Source organism: Carya illinoinensis, chromosome 2 (genome assembly GCF_018687715.1).
Source record: "Carya illinoinensis cultivar Pawnee chromosome 2, C.illinoinensisPawnee_v1, whole genome shotgun sequence".
Taxonomy (NCBI): Eukaryota; Viridiplantae; Streptophyta; class Magnoliopsida; order Fagales; family Juglandaceae; genus Carya; species Carya illinoinensis.
The window spans coordinates 31,726,838-31,746,431 of NC_056753.1; the positions used below are offsets into that span (position 1 = coordinate 31,726,838).

At 31.1% G+C, this 19,594-nt stretch overlaps 1 long non-coding RNA gene across 5 annotated transcripts; it reads left to right on the forward strand.

Annotated features, from left to right (window-relative positions):
- Nucleotides 1-12,396: 12,396 nt before the first annotated feature.
- Nucleotides 12,397-15,336, forward strand: LOC122300949. Of its 5 annotated transcripts, none has more exons than XR_006240095.1 (4): nucleotides 12,397-13,163; nucleotides 13,281-13,384; nucleotides 13,746-14,867; nucleotides 15,070-15,336. It is a non-coding gene; the product is annotated as an uncharacterized LOC122300949 (long non-coding RNA). The 5 variants fall into 5 exon arrangements; XR_006240098.1 differs by having other exon boundaries at nucleotides 12,401-12,676; nucleotides 12,995-13,163; nucleotides 13,746-15,336; XR_006240096.1 differs by having other exon boundaries at nucleotides 12,402-12,845; nucleotides 12,995-13,163; nucleotides 13,746-15,336.
- Nucleotides 15,337-19,594: the final 4,258 nt, after the last annotated feature.

The window sequence follows — 19,594 nt, forward strand, 5'->3', positions numbered from 1 at the left end:
TCGAGTCGCTTAACCAGATAAGCATCAATATTCTTAAAACACCTGAAATGCCTTACCTTTTCTGGACTACAAACGTCATGTGTGTGATCCAAGTACTTTACTTTAGACAAGGTATATCCACATTCAATGTCGCATTAATCCTATCCATACATCTTATCTTTTCTTTTGGTCTCGACTTGAGAACATAGGCAGCCTTACTCTTTGATGTGCATTGTCGCCCACATACCAAGGTAAAGCATCTAACATTCACATTGTCATCCTGTTTAAAATTCTTTTTACACACCTTAAACCCCTTCTACTTACCATACTTCAAAAAACATGGACCCGCTACCCCACTCTTTGGATTAACACAAAATAGAGTTGCAGATCCCATAAATTTAAAAGTGTGGAATGAAAAGAAAAAAAGAACTAGGAAAAGCAGAAAGATGTGAAAAGAGATCTTAGATAAACAAAGAACATCAAGTACTGAATTATCCTCTGTACAAAAACAAGTTGCAAAGAAGCTATGAATTACAGGGAGGTAGGTGAAAATCTACAGCTCGGATTCATGGGGGAAGTGACGCTAGATGGAAGGGAGTCGAAAGACAGTGCTAGAAATGCAGCTCTGTTGCCGTGTGGACTAGAGGGACATGGACGATATCGGTTGTGCATACATTGGGAAGGGTTTTGAGTTAGTCATCGGTATGGGATGGTATTTCAGATGCATCCCCCCTTCCTTTTTTCAATTGCATGGCATGTCACGTCAATCGGGAGAATATATCAACACCGAACATTGGTGGCTATAGAAGAACTCTAAAATAATCTAGTGATGCGTTTGGAGGCTGGTAGTATTGATTTGGAGTAAAAGACTGATTTGATTAATGTGGGCAATTATAATACAAATCTACCATGTTTTGAGCATATATATATATTAAGACTTAAATTTAGATTTGACCAAAGTCAAATAAGTTTAAATCTTTGATTTGAAATCATGGTCAAAGTTGAAATCTAAATCTAAATGAATTCTTCTATACAAAAACAGCATAGAAGTAAAAGTACTATAGTTTTTTAAGAGAAAGTATGAATACACAATATTAATTCTCGCTATATATATCTATATATATATATATATCATATAATAGAATGTTATATATACTAGATCAGGAGTATGTGCAAAGTATATTTGAGTAGTGGGTTAAACATGTATTTTATAAAAATAATATTTAAAAATAACTTGATTAATGAATAATTTAATGCATAGAAACAAAAAAGAATAAACTTTAGCAAATATATTTAGATAATGATAAGTTAGTAAGTATAATAATTACATATTTAGATACATTTGAAAATAAAAAGATTATTTTAAAATTGAAGTTAAGATACATTAGAATAACATATACAAATAAAAATAGCATCATTGTCACTATAATAAATATTACCACTACACTCAAAGAACGCATAGGATTTGAAATCTTTTTAGGATATTGGACGATAAATCCAAATCGTGTCTTTTGATATAATTTTTTTTAATTTTGACATATTTGAACAGATCTTATTCAGATCTGAGTATTTTTCTTTGTGGGTTATTTTTCGTTTTGTACTGTTGCTCTTTATTGCTTTTTTCCTACGAATCTAAACATTTATACTCAAATTAAGATTTGAATGTTTAAGGAAAATATGCAAGAGAGTGGGTTTTAGGAGGTAGATATAGAGATAGACATCGAAGAGTGTGAGAGAATGAATCAGGAATGTGAGAGAGAGAAAAAATAATAATTATATCCCTAAAATAAAAAAATAACAGACTTAATGAAAAAATAAAAAAAATTAATGAAAAAATAAAAAAAGTTATTATAATAATTAAATAATCACTTATTATAATAGAATAGATGTAATTAAAAATATAAAGTTCCTAAAACTGTTGGCAGATATATATAATTGGAAACAGGTAATTATCATAAACAAAGAACTCGTGTTGATTGAATATTTACCAGAAAACGAATTAAAAAACTGTACGTCGGTCTAGATTCATTTCCATTACAATACAAAATTTTATAATAATTTTTTTTCTACTATTTATATACTATATATTATATTATTATTATTATATTAGTTATGTTAATTATTGATCGATCTATATATTTATAGCACTTCGGACAAGTCCAGGCATGCTAGATCAACATGATCTGCTGTGTATGCTTGTCCTGATCATGAACAGACATCGATCCTTGTGGCCATCTTATCTGTCCAGCCTCTAGGGTGAATAAATATATATATATAATATATATTATTCGATCGGAATATTGTTGTCAGTTCTATTAATATTCATATAGAAATAATTGGCTAGCTTCTTCCGACCACCTAATAAAACATAAAAAGAGATTAATTCTTATATACGATATATATATTGTTAATATACGTATATTAACTTTGGCCACTTAAATAAAATATAAAATTTTTATTTTATCTCATCTCATTATTATAATTCTTTTAAATTTTTACGTAAAATATAATAAATAATTCAACTTTTTCAAATTTTAAAATAATAATAAAAAAATAATAATATTTTAAAATTTTATTTAAAATTAAAAATTACAATCAGCTCGCTTACCAAACCTAGCTAGATCTATATATATATATATATATATAATATTTTCGAGCCCTTTATGCTATTTCACCTAAGTCACTTTATTTCATTATGTAATTAGATGATAAAAAAATTTAATAAAAGATCATCTAATGGTGTAAAATGTGTCAAATTTTATATAATAAAATATAAAAGATGATAGTATAGTGTATAAAATTTTTCATATTAATTATGCGTTACGAAGTGACTTATATGTAAGAGGCTTAAGACTATACAAGAAACTAGCTTGCTAAACCAACCGTAGGACTCACATAACACATATATCCTACCAATATATCAATTACATGGCCACTTGTTCTCGTCTCGTGTCACGTACGTATTTATTAGTCATATTATTCAGATTTAGACATATCTTAAGGACGGTGCTACAGGTATTACTGGTGACTCCCATTAGGAGCCATCGTAAGGCAATTTTTTTTTTTTTGTTTTGTTTTTTTTTTTAATTATTTTTAATACTTTTAAATATTTTTAAAAAATATAAAAAATCTATAATAATATTAAAAAAATTTCTTAATCATTAAAAAAAAAATAGCTAATGGTAACTACCAACAGGGCCATGGGAGCCAGCAGCGGTAGCCATAATGTTTTCCCTCACTTTAATTTAATGACGATATATTCCTGATCTGCTTAGACCTACCTACCACCCATGCAAACTATCTGTTGCTTGTCGTCTGAAAAAGTTATATATATGTTAATATATATAAAAGAGAATGTGACATATATAATTATATAATGCCTGAGTTCAGCTACATATAGCTAGGAATCTCATAGTGTAATATATATATATATATATACTTTTTTATATATATAGTTTTAATATTTTTAAATATTTTTTATAAAAAACTTATAGTATTATTAAAAATATTTTTTTAATCACTAAATAAAAAAAAAAAAAAAAAATACAATCAAAATCTACAGTCGGGATCCACCATGGTTCAAAATTCGCGCACATAATTAACCTCAGGATGCACGGAAGGTGGTCAAACAGTATGGGCATTAATCTTGTTATCGACGTGTAAATGTGTACGTACGATTTTATTTTTTTATTTTTTTCACTTCTTTTTATGGGTAGTGTACGTACGATTTGTCCACCCTATATGTGAAAGAATCTTTTACTACAGTCGACAGAAGACCACCAGAGAATGTTAGGGTTACTATTAAATATATTTATTAATATATTTAATTTTTTAATATTTTTTAATTATTTTTTAAACATCATTAACTATTAAATAAATAAATAAAAATATTTAAATTCATTAATAATCACTTTTTTAATTATAAAAAATAAAAAATAAATAAAAAAATTTTGTGGACATATTTGATAATTATACTAATATTTATATATATATATATATATAAATTATGTTACTTATATTTATTTTTACGTAATTTTTTATCTATACTATTGATATAATTGATTAAAACAGTTATTTTATATTAAAAAAATGATGCAACCAATTACATTAATAAAATATAAAAAAAATAAGTAAAAGTGACTGCACGTAAAGTTTTTATGTGTATATATATAACTGTTACATATACGAAAAAATTAAAAAAAGTAAACCTATAAATTGATGTGTTTTTATAAAATTCGTTAGATTTATTTTATAATAAAAATAACTTTATAATCTGATGTACCACATTAAACTATATTAATTTATAATTTATTTTTATATAATTTTTTTATGATTAAAATATTTCTCATATATATATACACACTATCAAAATGTAAAATAATAAAAGGATATAGATATTAACCAAATAGTAAAAAAAAAAAAAAAAACTTGATAACGTGAACCCTACGTACGTAGATCATTTTGTTTTGTTCTACGAAACATTGCATTTGTTCTAAATGGATCATCTCGATCGAGCATTAAGAACAAAAGCTGCAAACTCAAGATGTGCTACTACTTTTTTGTTTTTTTATTGGATTTACGGGGCTATATATAATGATCCAAAGTGCACGTACATGATGACAGCTTGAAAAACATGAAAAAAAAGCTGTAAATTTAGGTAAAAATATGGAGGCCTGACTTGAAGCGTTAAAAGACGATAATTGTCGGTTGGAAAGATGAGGAATATGCAGCTAAAGTTCCGATTCCGATAGGTCAACATTAGAGTGATCTGAAGCAGCCTGCACTTACTTCTTTCGTACGTTTCCATTGTTTTCAACGCGTGGAGCTGGAGAGCCATCCATGAAAAAAAAGTCAGTAGTTTTTAAAACACGTCATGAATCAGTGTAAATGGCTCTTGTTCAAGAGATGGGGTTGATTTTATGTACAATATTACTTATTGAATGGTAGCGACTGATCTCATTTTATTAATATTTTTCTTTTAATTTGAATTTCAGATTTTGAATAATTTCCACGTCAATACGTATAGTTAAAAAATCGTGAAATGATATTTTCATTATTAAGATATGCAAATCTAGTATATTCTATTTAAAAAAAGAAAAACAAAAAGTGAAGTAATAGAAGTTATATAAAAAAAATTATTTTTTTAATAATAGATTTAATTTTTTAAAAATAATGCAGAAACTTTGTATTTAGAATTATATATAGCATTATTCATACCAATAAAGTTATAAGTATAGATAATATTTTTGAATTAAATTTAACGTACAACTTTGTCTTGCAATAAGCTCCACATGCTTTTTTTTTTTCCTTTTATATAAATATATATATATATATATATCTAACTCTATTAAATAAGTATGAATAGAATGGTATTTTCGTCCATTATTTTTTTTCCTATTTTACCCCTAATTTTATGACAAAATTCCCTTTTGTTTTCTTCTGCTTTTTTTTTATTATTTTTATTCTTTTCTATTTTTTTCTTTCTCTACCGACTAATTTTTGGATGTTTTCCTTTCGTTTCATTTTCTCTCTCTTTATTTTCTATTTCTCACCTTTCCACACAAACGTTTCTGTCAGCTTTCAATTTATTCGCTTCTTTTTTTTTTAAATTTATTCACTTCTTGTTTGAATGTGTGCAAGTTCAACCAAAAAATCATACCCACGTAGACGAAACTATGGGTGAGATACGGTCGGTCCGTATCTTAATAACCGATTAGACTAGTCATTTCAGTCCGGATCGGATCAAACTCTTTTACCGATTAGACAAGTCATATCAGTTCAGATCGGACCAAACTAAGATTGAGACCGGTTAATCTTGGTCCATGTTTTAGAGGACCGAAAATTTATCGGTCGGATCCCGGTTTAGAATTTTTTCACTCCGGATTAGACCGGATCAGACTGAATAAAATATAAAAATAAAAAATATATTATATATATTATTTATATAATAATTATACAATTTATTATATAGTTTTCATCTAACCTATCATTATTAACATTATAAAATTTTAAATATGTTATTAACAAATTAATATTCTATCAATTAACTAATTATATAGTAATTGTATAAATTAATAATATAATTTTCATCTAATTTATTATCATTGACCATATAAAATATTTTTTATTGATTTAGTTACATAATCCACATTAATAGGTCACTTAATTTTAATTTAGTATTCTAAATAAAAAAAATTTATTAATCGATTTTTAAAAAAACAATAAGAATTGGGTTGGATCAAATGGACCAACCAAACAGAATCGATAACTACCAGTCCGTGAAAAATGATGAATCGAAAATTTTGGTCCATCACCTCTCTCAGACTGGACCGTTTTCACCTTTAGACGAAACCAAGGAAAATTCAAACAAAATCACTTAAAATTTCTAGAAATTCACTAAATAAATCATACCCAGATGCACGAAAGGAAACCAAATCTTTAAAAAAAAAAAAAAAATCTAATGCGTGTAGACCTAAGGAAGAGGAAAAAATTTTATCAAACCATTACAAAATTAACACTCGAATTTGTACGTAAAGAAAATCATACCCATATACACATGATCTTATGGCAACTCAACAAACTAGAACAAAAATCAAATGGAATAAAACTCCACACACAAAGAAAATCATACAGTTGTACACCAGAATAATCCAAATTGAAAAATCATTAGTAATATGTGTAAATCTAAGACATCCTTATATCCGGACGCAATGACTACCGTTTTCATTGTCTATGTTGAATTTAGAGGTTTTTTTCTTTGATTTTTTGCAAGCATTTGGTTGATTGCCGGCAATGTGAAGAGAGGAGAAGCATCGTTGCTAACTAACACACACACAGACAGAGAGACAGAGAGAGAGAGAGAGTGTGTGTGTGTGTGTTATTAGGGTTTTGGTGATTAAACGCGTGTAACATTGGGGAATGGGCTGCCTTTTGGTGTAAAATTGGGGCGGGAGGGTTTTGCTTTATTTTTAATTTTTTTGGTTTTAGATGTGAGAAATAGATGATGTTAGAGATGAGTTTTGAATTATGTTATAGTCTTTTTTTTTACTTCTAAATTCATACCAAATATTCTTCAAAATCTAATAAAGAAAATTCAAAAGTTAAAATTTATTATTGTGCATCATTTTATTTCATCTAATTTTGAATTCTACAAATATTTAACTTATTTCGTCTCTTTTAAATATGTTTAAATCTTTTTATTTATATGCTCATTTATCATTTAGTACAATTTATTTTCTCTCAACTGAGTGCACGTGGTGCCCTTTGTCACCATCCGGATTTTTCTAGAGAATTTTATATTATTTTAGAGTCTTCTAGATTTTTGTAGAATATTCTAGAATATTGTAAAATATCATAGAATTGTATAAAATCTTCTAGAAGATTATAGAAGCCCCAAAATATCATTTTGTAGATATATTGTAGAGTATTCTAAATTAGTGATCTAGAATGTTCTTAACTCTTGGATTGATGACAAGTGTCACAATCCTAACCATTTTTTGTACCAAGAGGTCCCTATAAATAGAGGGAGTCCTCATTTGTGGAAGGCACCAAGCAATAAGAACAAATAAAGTTCTCTAGAGCTTCTCTCTCTACTTTCTCACTCTAGATTTGTTATCTCTTGTCTTGAGTCATTTAGAAGGCTTATTTAGGAGTTTTGTGGAGACAAAACCTCCTAAGGCCGCACGGGACATGTGAAGAAATTTTAAATCTGTGACACCTTCCTACTATATATATATATATATAGGTGTAGTCCTACTATATGAGTTCCTTGTGATGCCCTTTGGCCTCACTAATGCACACGCTACATTTTGTACTCTCATGAACAAAATTTTCCATCATTACCTGGATCGATTTGTGGTGGTTTATTTTGATGATATTGTAATTTATAGCACCACTCTTAAGGAGCATGTTGAACACCTATGAATTGTGTTCAAAGTCTTGAAGGAAAAGCAACTCTATGTCAAGAAGGAGAAATGTTCTTTCGCCATGGATAAAGTTCACTTCCTTGGCCACAAGATTCATGATGGGAAACTTAGCATGGAGGAAGGAAATGTGAAGGCTATCAAATAGTGGGATCCTCCCACAAGGGTTACTAAGCACCGTTCTTTTCTTGAGCTTGTTAACTACTATTGAAGATTTATCAATGGATACTTTACAAGAGCTTCCTCCCTCACGGATCTACTTAAGAAGAACAACTCATGGAAGTAGAGACCTAAGTTTCAAGAAGCCTTTGAAGACTTGAAGATGGCCATTATTGAAGAACTGTTCCTTGCACTACCTAATTGCACCAAAACCTATGAGGTACACACAAATGCTTCCGACTTTGCCATTGGGGGTGTTTTTATGCAAGTGGGACATCTCATTGCCTATGAGAGTCGCAAGCTCAATGATATTGAAAAGAGATACACGGTGCAAGAGAAAGAGATGACGGCTATTATCCATTGCCTTAGAGTTTGGTGACATTATCTACTTAGCTCCACATTTGTAGTTAAGACAGACAACATTGTCACGAGCTACTTTCAAAGCCAAAAGAAGTTGAGCCCAAAGCAAGCAAGGTGGCAAGATTTTTTAGCTGAGTTTGACTATGTCTTGGAGTATAAACCCGGCAAGGCTAACCTTGTTGCTGATACATTAAGTAGAAATTGTGAACTTTCTACTATTATGCAAGCCCAATGGGAGCTACTTGACATAATCCGTGAAGACATGAAGCATGATCCCTTAGTCAAGAACTTGGTAAACATAGCTAAGGAATGGAAAATCAAGAGATTTTAGGTAGAGGACGGTCCTCTCTACACCATAAGGCGGTGAATCTATGTTCCAAAGTGGGAAAATCTATGGAGGAACCTTATCAAGGAGTGTCATGATTATTTGTGGGTTGGACATCCGAGCCAATGACACACTTAAGCTTTACTAGAAACTTTTTACTATTGGCCTCAATTGAGAAATAAGGTGGAACTCTATGTGAAGACTTGTCTTGTGTGTCAATAAGATAAGGTGGAGAATTAAAGTCCAGCAGGATTGCTAGAACCACTACCCATTCTTTCTCATCCATAGGAAAGTGTGAGCATGGATTTCATAGTGGCTCTACCTAAATCCGAGGGGTGTGGCACTATTATTGTAGTGGTAAACCAATTCTCCAAGTATACCACCTTCATAACGGCCCCTAAGGATTGCTCAGCCAATGAGACAGCAAAATTATTCTTCAAGCATGTGGTGAAGTATTGGGGTTTGCCACAAAACATCATTAATGATCGAGACTCTCGCTTCAAGGGCAAGTTTTGAACTGGACTATTCAAACTTATGGGATTAGCTCTTCATTTTTCTACTAGCTTTCACCCCCAAACTGATAGGCAAACCGAGACGGTGAACACTCTATTTGAGTTATATTTGAGGCATTTTGTGAGTGCCAATCAGTTAGATTGGATCAAATTATTGGATGTGGCTCAATTCTCATACAACTTGCAAATGAGCGAGTCAACTAACAAGAACCCATTTGAGATGGTGTTGGAGCAACAACCACTCACTCCTCATGTTCTTGAGGCAAGCTATAAATGCTCTTGAGGCAAGCTATAAAGGAGATTGCCCCATTGCATTCAAAGTTGCTAGATCTTGACATGAACAATTATATGTAGCATGTTCCTATCTAGATAAAGCAACTAAAAAGATGAAGAAGTGGGCTGATCAAAAGAGAAGGAACGTGGAATACCGAATTGGTGACTTAGTGTTGGTCAAAATCCTATCAAGCCAGCACAAGTTCATTAGGAAGCTATACAAGGGACTTGCTCGCCGATATGAAAGACCATTCTCGATTATCAAGAAGGTGGACAAGGTCGCCTATAAGTTAGACTTACCCCCACGATTTAAGTTACACTTGGTTTTTCATGTGAATTGCTTGAAGCCGTATCAAAAAGATATAGAAGAGCCAGCTCGAGGGTAGTCTAAGTGTGCACCATTTGGCATCATGACTACCACCTATGACAAAGAGGTTGAAGAGATCTTGGTAGGCAGTGTAGTCCAACAAGACCCCGCCAAGAGTACCTAGTCAAGTGGAAAGGGTTGCCTGCAAGTGAAACGACTTGGGAGCCTAAAGAGGCCCTATGGTAGTTTGAAGATCATATTCGAATGTTCCATGAAGAGAATGCGTCGAGGACATCGTGAAACTAGGTGGAGGAGAATGTCACCACCCGAATTTTTCTAGATAATTATATATTACTCTAGAGTCTTCTAGATTTTTGTAGAATATTTTAAAATATTGTAGAATATCATATAATTGTATAGAATCTTCTAGAAGATTATAGAAGCCCCAAACTATCATTTTGTATATATATTGTAGAGTATTCTAAATTAATGATCTAGAATGTTTTTTACTCTTGGATTGATGACAATTGTCACAATCTTAACCGTTTTTTGTATCAAAAGGTCCCTATAAATAGAGAGAGTCCTCCTTTGTGGAAGGCACAAGCAATAAGAACAAATAAAATTGTCTAGAGCTTCTCTCTCTACTTTTTTACTCTATATTTGTTCTCTCTTATCTTGAATCATTTAGAAGGCTTACTTAAGAGTTTTATGGGGACAAAACCTCCTAAAACCACATGGGACGTGTGAAGAAATTCTAAGTCTATGACACCTTCCTACTATATATATATAGGTGCAGTGCTATTATGCCATCTCAATTTATCCACTTGGTGAGTGCAAATTATAATTTTTTTTTTTTTTTGCTTTTTATTTTAAACATATTTAAACATTTTTAAAAAATAAAAAAATGTCAATACATTAATAATTATTTTTTTAATCGATAAGTAATTTTTTTTTTAAAAAAAAGTGGGAGGCGCTATTCTCACAAAAGGAGGCCATTGAAATACTCACCGAATAGGCTAAATTATTTTATCTCTTTTTTAAAATATTTTATAAAATTTATTGAATATTTGTTTTATAAAATACATAAATTTATTACAAACATTTACTTAACTATTAAATAAAAATAAAATAAAATAAAATAAAAACCTACAGTTAGTGACCACCATTAATGATTATCTTATGCGGGAGAAACAATTATTAATGATAAACTACCAACGAATTTACTACTCTTAAATTATTATTCAATAAAATAATATTTTTTAAAATTTTAATTAATTTTTTTTTTTTGAAATCCTCATTCATTCATAACTTGCTCTATTACATTGTCAACAAACCGTTAGGAAGATCTTCTATGTCAATTATACATTCAGTTTCGCATAGAGTACCTGACTTGTGGACAATCTCATTCCCTTCACGACCTATGTGATTAAAATAACATTACTCTATTTCATTGATTTTGATTTGATTTGGTGTATCTAAAATTTGAAAATAAGGAAGTGATAGATAAATTGCCGATGGCTTGTTACCGTATCATTGCTCATTAAGTGGAGGCCCGACAATGATACCACATAGTTACAACTTACAAGATAAGCAGCACATGTTTGTTCTGACATTTTGAATAGTCTAATAAAGAACACTTGTCTGTATATGTATATTCCTCATCCTGTAGCTCCCTGACACCCACGGTCCCACCAAATGTGTAAGAGTGGGGCTACTGTACCATTGTTACGCGTGCCCCTCAGGTTTTTTTTTTTTTTTTAGTATTTTATTTTAAATTCATTTTTTCATATTTTTTAATATATTTAAATATTTTTAAAAAATAAAAATATATACCAATAAATTTAAAATTATTTCTTTAATTATTAAATAAAAAAATTATGAAATCATACACTTGAAAAGTCTCATAGTAGTTTTATACAATGTGACAGATGTGAAATGGCCTTACACCATCTCTAACTGTTGTATAGGTTCTGTTGAATCCCGTAATTTATTTAAAAAAGTCAATATAGAATTTATAAGAAAAAAATTAAATTTTTAATAAAATATTATATATTCTTTTAAAATAATTACATTATAATTACGTATTATATAAGGGTTTTGCTAAACGCAGTCGGCAAATGCAGTTGACATGCAGTCAGCTGTACGGAATAAATAAAAAAAATTATAAAAATATTTTTTTTTCATGGTTGTACAGAATGAATAAAAAAAAGTTATAAAAATAATTTTTTTTTATATAGGTCTCATATTAATTTATTTTTTTCAAAGCGACTGCACGCCGACTGCATTTACCGACTGCAAAAATTATTTTTTATTATATAACTATACGTAACATTATTCTATCTACAAAGCGCATGGGTTTGCCCAACTTGAATCCAACACTACTATTTCAATTTTAATGGACTCCGTCAATATTTTATTTATATGCGCTAAAGTTTAATGCGCTGGCCCAACCCAAGTTAAGCTTAAGAAGCCCACTTATGAAAGGAAAAGTAATAAATCAGACAATCCCGGCCCAAAAAGTTCTAATCTCCAGAAGTTCAGTAACTGTGCAATTAGATTCAAACAAAAGGATTTGCAGGGCGTTAAAATGACAATGATCAAAATCGTGGGGAGGTTCTTGTAATTAATCCTTTCGCTGTTGATGCTATGAAAGCGCTGGCACTGGGGAGTGGCAGCTCTGTTGACGTTTCCAGATGAACAAAACGAAATGTTTCCTCAACCGATTGTTTTCTGGACGCTCTGATTCCATATGAACGTAAGGGAACATTTTGGTCAAAGCAATTGCTGCGTTTCATTTCCAAAAAACTGGAAGCTTTTTATCAAATGGTTCTGTTTCTGGGTACAACTTGCCTCCCTTCTCTTATATCCTGAGCTCATTACATACGCCAAACCTTACTAAAAAGCTCTGCGCTTTTAGTTCCCAGAAATGGGCTTTCTCCCTTCGGACGATTTTTTCAGGCATACCAAGTGTCTGTCAAAAGCAGTAACTTATATATACAATCAAAGGGGTATTATATTTACTGCCTTGCTTTATGCATTGAATTGAGTCTAACTTAATAATATTCAATGCGCACTTTGGAATTTTAAGCAGTATTGCTCTGTGTTTGAATGGAACTTTTTGGATTGCATGGGTACCAATCTCAACTCTTTCGCGCAGCCTCTTGGGAACTAGAATTGTAAGTGTATTTGAAGTGATTTTCTATGCATCTGCCATGGCGTGATTATGGGAATTCAGAGTTGAATTGCAGTATGGATTTTGTGGGGACGGAACTAGTGAAGGGATTCAACTTGTTAGCTACCTGACAAATCCTTTAAAGTTATGTGCGGTAGGGCTGCAGAACTGTTGTGCTTAGGGCACTTTGTTATATTATTTGAGGGGATTGATCAAAGTTCTCACAGAATATATATTGGATTGTTGGAATATTGCTTTTTGGTTTTGGCAGGTTTGCTCAAAAGCTGTGGAACCAGGTAATAAAAATAGAAGACTCAACACAAGCTGCATCCTTATTCGTTCTGGATGGTGTGACATTCTCATAAATGCTGGAAAGTAAGTGAAACGAGTTTATATTACGACTATGTCTATGTTTCTACAACAGAATTTCTTTTTGATGTACTATCTTTTGCTTGAATCCCACGTTCTCATCAGCTGTATTATAAACTTGGTTGGTTTGGAGTTTCACCTATGTTGGGGTATCTTTGTAATAATAGTGATACTAGTGAAGTATTATTGATGATAAGTAATTGATATAAAAATAGTTAATCCGTCATCCAAATGGGGAGAAAAGAACGACTTACATATGATGAAAGGAGTAAACATATGATCTGCATTATTTTTTATTTCCATACCGTATATCTTTCTTATGAGAGTTTTATTTTATTTTATATTTTTTTGAAATACTGCATTGCAGGTTTTTCTATCACAGTACTCTTCAATGGTTTCCTGCCTTCGGGACAATCGGAACCTGGGAATATTCAAGGCCCTGTTACCGGGTAGGGTAAAACCAACAGCACAGAGGCTCTGCAGAACAGGAGCCACAAAGATGATTGTAGAGATCAGATGCCAGGATTGCACTCAAACAATAGTAGCGGTACTCTCCCAAGTAAGCCCTGAAAATAAAGGTGCTACACCATAGTAACCAGAACTGGGCTGCTTATCCTCCCTGCTCAAATTCCTTGAGCTATACTTTATTTATTCTTTAAAGGCTTCAAAATCTTCTATTCATGCTTGACCACTTGAGGTAGATGACTTTAGCTAGGAGAAGATCCAGATACTGTGTTCATTTTAGGAAATTCAACATAAGAAAAGGAAGAAGCCCTTAACCAATATGCAGATTATTATCTATCACGTGTTGGCCAGAATATGATTTGAGTAGAACCATCTTCTTTTTCATACATAAGAGATACAGAAGCGTTATAAGTTGGTTTCATGGGGTTAAGGGAGTGACATCATAAAAAATGCTCAAGAGACGTTAAAAGACATTCTTTTTCATACACAACTGTATATGCTAGACATATATAGTGAGTGACATCATAAACAATGCTCAGGAGACGTTAAAAGACATTCTTGACATCTGTGTTCTTATTGTTTGAGTTCGTTATACAGGATTTAGTGTGCATATAGACGTTGGCTAAATGATCATGAAACATGGATCAATACATAAATTGACATCATAACGTGAATTAAAATAAACCATGTTCCAGAATACAAGAATAATCTGAATTCTATAAATGCCTTCGCATTTGCAAAGTACATTTGGCACGACAGTACTTCTCCACACCAATGGCTGGCAGATGACGTTAGCGAGATACCTTAAGAAACTTACCCACTTCTGAAGCACTGTGAAATCAGGATTCCGTTCTCTCTCTCTCTCTCTCATAGAAAATACAAACAAATACGTTGTTTACTGTCATGAACACACATCTATAGAAATCCATGATGAAAATCTTCGTCTGGTTTATATGTTAAATGACTTCTTCAGGATGCTTTAACGCCAGATCGGTGTTCTTCAACACACTTCAGACTTCCAAAGGTAAACTTCTGTGACCTCTTTCCATACAGACCCGCATTAGCAAATCTTAAGCTTTTATTTAACCCTATATCAAGCTTTGGAGAAGGTACGGAAAATCCAACCAAAGAAAACACTTTTCACATGTATGATTAGCCGGCATATTGCTTTCCCTTGGCATTCCAATTTGCTCACTAGTTTGTAGACCACTTTCACCTTGATACAGGTATGGGAGGGAAATGATGAGTTTTTAGAGAGATTGAGATGTATCATCTTAAACTACAATATTCAGTGTGCTCACATCCTAGGCGCTCCCTCCACCGCGCGGCATGCAGTGGGTGGGGACATAGTCTCCTATCCCACCCACCCTGTGTGGGATGAGCGTATCTGCCCCTTTGTAGTTCTTGCACAGTCAATTTTATTTTTTATTTTTTATGCTTCATGATTTGTAACATAATTATGTTTTGAATCATAATAATGCGGTTTTTGTTCTTGTTTCTAGCTTGTCCTCGGAACATTTTTCTTTTTCGAAGAAATTCCGATAGCAAGCGGCAAGGATAATTGGTTTTCTTGAGGTTCTTGTCCAAGTTGTGTCTCTGCAGCATGAAAGTTTACACTATTATGTGAGTCTGGCATGGAAAAACCTTGAGATCATAGCAAGCCCGGGACAGGTGCAGCTTTGACATGACAAACCCAGATAGCACATGTTCCAGAGCTTAAAAGAAACAAAATTTTAAACTCTTGTTATTTACAAGTTAGTGTATAAAGACATTCCTTATTGTGAGATTCAAAATATATATATAAAAGAAATAAAAAAAATAAAATATTTTTTACACAAAAGTGACGTAGAAGGTTTTCACATTAATTGAGTATTCAGAATATGAATAAACGAGTTTGTAAATAATGTCTTTTAGATTAAATTGGAGAATAATATTAGATATAATATTAGGACAAATAATAATCGCATACTTCTTTAAAAAAAGTGAAATTTATCATTAAAATAATAATATTTTTTTATAAATTTTACATTTATTTATTTTTTAAAATACAGTATGCAAATTTATATATTTTATTAGTACAAATATCAATTCTCAGCTCAAAATACTGAAGGGAAGGTTGTTGGGAACACTAACATACAGGCCTTTTTAATAATACTATGTTGCTTCGTAACATTCTTATTACATAAACAGTGTTGTAAAAGTTATTTACTTTACTTTATGGAAGAAGAGAGCACACATTTAAGTGAAAAGTAGGCCATGACAGGTGTCGAAAGGAATTTTGCCGCTTCTGACAACGAACTTTCTTGTCAGACTTGGAGAGAGAGAGAGAGAGAGAGGAGGTCAAGTCACGCACCTTGTCTAAGTCTGTCCAATAGTGAGTGACCACGTGGACTTGTCGGGACAAGGACGGGTGGGTCCTCGACTGGTCCTTGTCACTGGCGTTGTGGAAAGCAAGCGTTGTAAGGCTGTAACAGTAGCATAATAACGAGATAGGGGGAGATTACTTATGAGCATGCTCCTCGTATTCACATATACTCTAGGCAACTTTGCCGTACACGTGGCCATCTTTATTCGACAGTTCCGACCCCACCCACGCGTCATTTCGCGAGGCGTTGTGGTCCTTTTATTTTTTATGGGTCCCAGAGATGTCAATCATATAGGTATCGTGGGTCCCATTCCTTGGGCATATGATTACGATACGTGAAAATCATTCATTACTTTTTTTTATTTTTTATTTTTTTTTATTTTGTAATAGGCTCGCGATAAAATAATAGTACTGTATAATATCCCACACGTGAACTTGTACCACGTAGAGGTCCGGTTCCAAAGTGCTTCATGGTTTTTAGCAAGTGTAGCGATAGTCTTATAGCTTATTTATAATTTATATATAATTTTAAAAATAATAATATTTTTTATTATATTTAAATTCATCAGATTCAAAATAAAAATCAAAAAATTCTATGTATAAATATTGTTTTATGACTTCTGACGTGATCATGACATATTAATTAATATATTTATACACCGATTTGTAAGCAGTGAAAATTGAAGAAAATAAAAACTAATTAAACCAACTCGGTGTAAACTCAGCTGGTACGTTGCATATCCATCGCTTGGTCGAGAGAGATCTCAAAGTCAATGCCTAATGATATAAGAAGTCAGTAATTAAATAGAGCGCTAGAGGTACACGTTTACTCTAAATAATTGTTAATTTGACAGCCACATATATATAGGTCACCTAATTATTCGCTCAAGAATTCCACACGTATCACCTGTTGTTAGGAATGCGCAAACATTGCGTACATCTAAAAAAATAAATAAATAAATAAAGAATTTATATAAAAAAATTATATTATTTAATAATAAACTCTATTTTTTTAAATAATTATATAACGCTCACATATTTAACGATTATATATAATATTATTCGTGAATAAAAATGTGTATAATATATAAAATGTATTTACGTAAAAGTAAGCTAGTTAAGAGCACTCTTAGTGGCTCATGTATAATACAAAAAATGTAAAATATTTGAAAGAATGTTCATAAAATAAGCTCCATCTGATTAGATAAAAGATTTTATAAAATACAAGTTTCTACAGTAATTATATAGCGGGTACAGTTCATCTTTCAAATAATTTTTTTATTATTTATACTTCATTTACTCACTCATTTCCTTATACTTTTTTTTATATTTCAATACAAATTATTTTTATTGTTTATCATTTAAAATATCTCAATTTTATTTTTTTCTAAAAAAATCTTGGAAATATTATTTATCCCATTTTTTCATATTTGATTTGATTTTTTTATTTTTATTTAACTTATATAATTTTATTTTGTGTTTATAGGATTGAATTATATTACATTATATAATAATATATTGTAAATATAAAAGAATATATAGATATTACAAGTTTATTGGTAGAAATAAAATGTTTAAAAAAAATAAAAAAATTATTATTTAAATGATATTAAAAAAATAAATAAATTGATATAAGATTTATTATAAAAATTAATATGTAAAACATAAAAAATAAATTTTAATGATGTATTTTAAAAGATACGGTGAGATTAAGATTGGATGATGGAACATTAAAGAGTGTTTTATATGAGTAAGGAACGAAGTTTGAAAAATGGCTGAAAATGACTAGCAATATCTTGAAATCGTGTAATTAATTTGAACATTAATGGCAGCGAAAAAACTTACGTACGCATGCAGGGGGGCCCCTTGCACCGACAGATTTAATTCGATTCCCACACACATGACAAGCCACCAAACTTCTATCCATAACCATATCTTCTAATTCCTAATAATTCCTCGACAATTCTGTTCATCGATCTAATTCGCATATACGCATTATGCAGCATGTATTGTATTTTGATATATAATTAAGGGTCTGTTAGCAGCAAAAAGAAAATCATAAGGTTTAATAGTTATCTCTTTTTCAAAAATAAGATATATAATCATGCCGTTTGAGTCTTACGTGCTATCTGCTTATATAATCTAATACTTCTGACTTAACTTATATAATTTGATCTAATATTTATGATTTGACAAAACACGAATATTGTATATTCTTTGTTATTACCAAGGTTTTAAAAACCGTTCCGTTTCGGCCGGAATGGCCGGAATTTTTCGTGCCGGAACAGTGACCGGAACCGGATAGGTGTCTATTCCGTTCCGGGTCAAATTCCGGCCGTTCCGGTCAAATTCCGGCCGTTCCGGTCAATTCCAGCCGGAATTAAAAAAAAAAAAAAAACTCTCTTGTAAATAAGTTGAAAAATAATGAATAAAATTGTATTTTTAGAATTCAAATACCTCTTTCCGTTCACTAGAAGTATTGTTACTTTTAATAATCTGTCTATTCTTTAATTTTTTTCCTTTATTTTTGTGTCTTAACTCAAGTTTATGATTTTTTTCAATATGTATTCATTTTATAAATCTTTAATTCTTCTATATATATACACATATACATATCACACACTTACATATATATGTATTTATTTTATTAATTGTTAGTTTATATATACATATAAATATTTATATATAATATATAATTAATCCCGAAACGGTACACCGAAATGTTTCGGTATCGAAATATTCCGTTCTAGTGCCTCGACCGGAACGGTCTCCGGAACGGATTTCAAAACTTTGGTTATTACAACAACGCTGATTGACTCAACAATATTAGTACTAGTACAATTATTTTGAGAAATATTCTAATCATAAAATTAGTATACAAAAAGTTTATAAGATTATTTTTGTATAATTGCTTTATGGTTGGTAGCGGTCCTCAATTATTCCAAATGGTGGACGATGCATGGCATAGCACTGAAGACAGACTTGACTCAAAACAGGCATGAAATATTTCCCTTTAGTACACGTACATCTTTTGTTTCCCATTAGTTTAAAGTTTATATCTTTAATTTATAAATTGCTCCTCCACACTTACATACATGAACTCAACATTATTTTAAGGCAAAGATGAGCTGGGAAAGCATATCGAGAGACTACTGTCGTGCGAGATCCCATTTCAAAAACTAAATCATTGAAGAATAAAACAAGAAAACGACAAAAGGAAAATCATTTCTATATCCATTATTATATATTTTATAAAAACGAACCTCTCTTTTGTGGGGTATCTCGAACGTACAAATCGATCGAAAACATGAACCAACAGAATGACATGAGTATAGTACTTCCTATATGTTCTCGCATTAATGTATATTCATTACACAAGTCATGTA